Consider the following 6000-nt stretch of genomic DNA (forward strand, 5'->3'; position numbering starts at 1 on the left):
CCAGTGCTTCAACACATGTACATCGTATAAGTTTAATATGCAAAGATCTATTTTATTTCTCTCCACTAATAACCGTCAGGCAAATGTCACTATAAAAACTCCATCTACAATATCATCACAATAACAAAATTGCTTAAGCATAAAATTAACAAAAGATGACTAAGGATCATACATTAAAATAGAAATCAGTATAATAATACATCAAGGAAATGCTGATTAAATGAATACCTATTTTGTATTCATTAATTACAAAAATTAATATTGTTAAAAATATCTTAAAAATCTCTTCAGTCCTAACAGTAATAATTCCCCAGACATGTGCTGCCAGTTTTACAGAAATAAATACCAAAACTAAAATTTATTTGATATGGTAACAAAATCCAGATTTGCAAATGTTTTTAATGCAACTGGATATGTTAGAAAGATCCACCCCTTCCATCATAGTGTAAAAATTAATTTAAAAGGAAGCAAATACTTTTAATTATGAGAATTAAAATTTTGTATCTTTTGTAAATGTAAACATGAGAATAATGTGGTCTTAATTTGAGCAATTTTTTGTTAGGCCGTGAAAATCTGATTCATGAAAAAAAAAGACAGAGAGAAAAGACAAAATTGGTCTTACCAAATTTTTTACATCTTTGAGCTTAACTAGATGCAAATGGTAAATAACCCAAACAATGGAAGAATGTATTTGCAAACTATTTAAGTGATAAACAATGACTATTTGAGAAATATGTCAAATAACTCAAAAAATGTTGGGTAAATATATATATATATATATATATATATGTGTGTGTGTGTGTGTGTGTGTGTGTGTGTGTGTGTGTGTGTGTATGCATGCATTCATACATATACACACGCACACAAGAATGTCATTCAACAAAAAGAACAATGAATTGAAAAGTTAATTTCAAAGGAAGCTATGAAGATAGCAAAAAGCAGCTGAGGAGATGCCAGAGATGCCATTAGTCAAACGACATTTGGTAGATATAGCTTCTCATAAATGTTACTAAAGTGTGGTACATGACCTAGTGTTGTGTGGCTGTGGAAGGCCAGAGACCTCTGAGTATATTACTGAGGGATATGAAAAATAACACAATTTCTTGAAATATAGTCTAGCAGCTTCTCAAAGTGTGAAACACAGAGATTGTGTTACCCAGCCAGTTTACTTCTGGAGAAAACTCAAGAAATGAAAACAAATTCCCATTGAACAACTCACTCAAGAAAGCTCATAACAGAATTATTCATAATCACCAAATACTGGGAAAATATCCATCTAGTGAATGAGCAAACACATTTTATTTCCTTGTGGTAGATTTTAGTTCAGTCACATGTGCTGCAAGGTAACACACAGAAGAATTTTTTAAAACAATTTGCCAAAAAAGAAAGACTACAACTATATAGATCTTATATTGTATTATCTATATGTGAAAATTTTAAATCGATAGGTCCATGGAGATAAAAAATGGTGTGGTCATATTCAGAGACAGGAAGAGGGGAAAGTTAGAAAGGATGGGTATTAGACATGGGATTTCTCTTGAAAGTGATGACAAAGTTCTAAAATCTGATTGTTGCAAGCATTGTTAATAATCAAAATTGCACTGACCTATGACCTTTAACATTATCTTTTGTGATATGTGAACTATATTTTACTGAAGAACATGTGGACAGAAATGGGTTCCCCTGGTAACTCTAGGAGTTTGGGCTATATGAGTGCAAGAGATGATTGCAGAACATTATTGAATTTAGACAGCTAATGAGATAGTCCAGGATAACGAAGATAGTGATTTCAAGGAGACTGAATTCATTTTCCACTGCAAACACTACTCCAGTTTCTAGAAAAGAGAGTAGGAGCAAAGTGTTTCCATTTTTTAACTTAGTTTTGAGGTAGCTAAGGTCTAATTAGTTCTTGTGATGTTAATCATTCATGGGAGAGAAATAGCTGCTGCCATTGTGTTAGTATTGACCTAGGATTAAAAACATATTACCTTTTTAAAATACATTATTATTATTTTATTAAATTAATAATTTATTAATTGTTTAAATATTGTGCATGTGTTGATGGAGGATGTATGTTTCAGTACAGCCACATGATAAGGCACACACATGTTGAAGTCAGAGGATGACATTCAGGAGTGGGCTCTCTTCTTCTACTGTGGTTTCTGGGGCTAGAACTCTGTCATTCGCCAAGAAAACAAATTTACAAAGCATATATTGTCTTGTCCTCAAGTCAGTATACGGAAATATTCTAAACTTACTTGTCACAAATATTTTCATTGTAATAATATGTGTATATTTCAGCATGGATTTATTTTCATTTCGTCACTCTTGGACTGTGTTCCACTTGAAGCAACTATTCTCTTTAGTTCCATTATAGATAGGTGGAAATCCTGGGGTCATAAACTCCTACACTGGCAGAACCATTGAACCATTCCACAAACATGGTAATTTGAACTTGTCTTTGAGAAGAGAAATAATGTCATAAAGCCTCCACTTTCATTTTCTTGGGTTCCCTCCTTTATAGCACCATTGAAACCTCTTGTGATTTCCCATTGCCATGTGTACATCTTGTCGGCAAGTTCTACAAATTGCCCTCTAATCATTTAATTCACATCTTGTAGTATTTAATGTCTGTCTTTTTTGTCTCCTCTGTCCATTCATTCCTGTCAAATGTTTTCTTTGAAGGAAGAGGAAAAAAGACATTCTGGCCACTTAGAGAGGCCAGACCTAATTCCATCTTCAAAATAATAAGAGTGATGAAATTGCATATTACTTGCTTTGAGTCACAGTTATTGGAAGAGAATAGAATGTTTTCTAATCCTCATAAACAATGCCATCAACCACATCAGAAAAGAGGCCTGAGCAAAGCATTGCTACACCATCCAAATCTCCAGCTTGGAGCAAACTGAGGAAAGGTCTAGTGGAGGGTGTTTTATTTTTTATTACAGCACTCAAATTCTTACTTTAAAATAAGATGGCTTTGAAGACTTGCCGTATCCTCTATCCCTTGACAAACAGAATGTTGATTATTACATAGTTGTCATAAGCAGATGTATTAAATATGTACAAAAATCGCAGGTTTTAAAATTAATATAGCAATTAATATCCAACATTTTTGGTACTTTCAAGTAGAAAATAAATATTGATTTGAATTAAAGACTGATGATCATTTCTCTTTCATCTAGTTATCTTTCAAGAAACATGGCAAAGGGGACTGTCTGACTTTTGGTTGAGGATATTTCCTAGTGTTCTTTCCTTTCACCATCATCATCACCATCGTCGTCGTCATCATCAACATCACCACCATTATCATCATCAGCCCATTCTGTTATTTGAACAAGCTGCCAGAAGTCACCAAGGAGCAGTTACAGTGTGTGGAATGTTAGTATGGATGCTGAAATCGAACACCTCTGAGAAGTCATCCCTATGTTTCAGAGCAGTCACACCGACTAAACTAGTTTTGGAGGACAACAAAGAATAAAACAAAACAAACAAAAGGAAAAAAAAAAGAAAGAAGAAAGAATCCCCTTCATTGGAATACTTTACTAGAATTTAATTGAGTCGAGAGGTTTCAAACTTTGCTGTGAAGCTTAACTGGCCAGATTGATATTTCAAACCCAAGCTGCATTATGACAACCTCCATCCATTTTCTTCAAATGCTACACCATCCAAATATAACGTGGAGCTATCTTTCCTTGGGTGATTTTTTAAAGGATACACATGTATGGTTTATCATAGATTAAAGAAGTGTGTGTGTGTGTGTGTGTGTGTGTGTGTGTGTGTGTGTGTGTGTGTGTGTAAGCATTTTGTGTTTATGCCACATATACATGAGTGTCTTTGCAAGCCAAAAGGGCTGTCAGATACTCTGGGGCTGCAGTAACAGGCAATTGTGAGCCACCTGACACAGGTGCTCCAACCCGAATTCCAGAACTCTGGAAGAGCCATTCTTTTAACCCCTGAGCCAGCTCTCCAGTCTCCTCTACAAACCACAGCTCCAGAGAAGCTAGCTAACAAGGAAGAGCATAAGAAGGACACATGGATTGCCTTGGGAAGGGGAAATAGAGGAGATGACCATGAGTAAACTGGAGATGAGGGGGAACAATGGAGGGTGGGGGCTGAGGAATGAGAATATGAGGGAGCAGGATGGTCTAGCTGGAGTAGAGACTGCGTGGGCGAGAAGTAAGGGAGATACCATGATGGAGGAAGAGGTCATGGGGATGGGGAGAGGCCAGATGCTAGGGAGGTTCCCAGGAATCCACAAGGATGACTCCAGTTTAGACTACTAGCAATAGTGGAAAGGGTGCCTGAACTGGCTTACCCCAGTAAGTAGATCAGTGAATACTCTAACTGTCATCATAGAGCCTTCATCCAGACTGATGGAAGCAGACGCAGAAATCCACAACCAAGCACCAGTCTGAGCTCCAGGAGTCCAGTCAAAGAGAGAGAGAAGAGGAATTCTATGAACAAGAGGCATCAAGATCATGATGGAAAAACCTATAGAGTTAACCAAACCAAACTAGTGGGACCTCATGAACTTTAGACCAACAGCTGTGGAGCCTCCATGGGACTGGAGTAGGCCCTCTGTGTAAGTAAGACAATTGTGTAGCTTGATCTGCTTAAGGGATCCCCTGATGTAGGATCAGCATACATCCCCAGTTCATGAGTTGGCTTTTTGGAGCCCACTACCTATGGTGGGACACCTTGCACAGCGTTGATGCAGGAGGAGGTATAGTAGAATATTTTAAGGTGTGTTATTTTTGTTCATATTGCATTTGTTTAACTCTGTGAAGCTGTGTTACTGTGCCTGTGTAAAACATCTGAAGGTTTCATAAAGAACTGGCCAATAGCAGGAGAAAGGATAGGCAGGGCTGGCAGGCAGAGAGAATATATAAAAGGAGAAAACTGGGAGGAGACATCTAAGTTCAAGTAGCCAGAAGAGGACACCAGGGCCCAGGCACCCAGCTACACACACAGCAAGCCACGAAGTAAGTGTAAGATACAGAAGAGAACAGGAAAAGCCCAGAGGCAAAAGGTAGATAGGTTAAGTTAAGGAAAGCTGGCTAGAAACTAAGCCAAGCTAAGGCTGTATGTGTAAGTCTCCATGTGTGATTTATTTGGGAGCAGGGTGGTGGGTCCCCCAAAAGAGTAATCAGCCCACAACAATAGGGAGGGGCTTGGACCTACCTCTACTGAATGTACCAGGCTCTGCAGACTCCCATGGGAGACCTTGCCTTGTTGGAGGAGGGAATGGGAGTTGGGTTGCGGGGGGAAGGCAGAAGAGAGGAGAAGGGGATCTGTGATTGGCAGGTAAAATGAATAAAATAATTCCTTAATTAAAAAAAATAGCTAATATAGCAAGCAAAATTTCTTCTGAATTATGTTGCTTAGTTGCCAATAGCACACTACTAAATCCTTTCAAACCATAAATCAGAATTGTGATAAATAATAGTTATGAGAAAAAGACAGATATGGAAATTCAAGCCTAAGGGCTACCACACCAGAAATTCTCAAGATTGAATGATAAACTCACAATCAAATGAAACCTACAGGAATTAAGGAAGTAAAATACAGGGTAGTTGTGCATTATTTGGATGTGGTTGGGATTAGGAGAAGCTAATTGACTTGATCCAGGAAGAATTGAGTGTATGGTATTCATTGGAATGTCAGGCAACTGACAGCATCATATTTCTCAAATCATGGGTAATATAGGCAAGGTTATTGTAGTTACTACAAGGGACATGGTCCTGTCTAAAATGAATATAAAGGCAAACTTTGGGGATACAAAGTTATAAAGTGAAGTGTACCATTTGTGATAATCCTTATGTAATATTAATAACTGTAATTCTTGAGAGCTAGAGCTTTCACACAAAGCCCAGGCTAAGTGTGAAGGCCACCACAAAGGCAATGTTATAAGCCATATATAGTTATTCTAAGTGTTTAGTAAGGTAGCACATGTAAAACTATTTTAGATAGTGCAAATGTTAAAGAATTACAGTACAT

This window comes from Peromyscus californicus, unplaced genomic scaffold (genome assembly GCF_007827085.1).
Source record: "Peromyscus californicus insignis strain IS unplaced genomic scaffold, ASM782708v3 Scaffold_15__1_contigs__length_86483966, whole genome shotgun sequence".
NCBI lineage: Eukaryota > Metazoa > Chordata > Mammalia > Rodentia > Cricetidae > Peromyscus > Peromyscus californicus.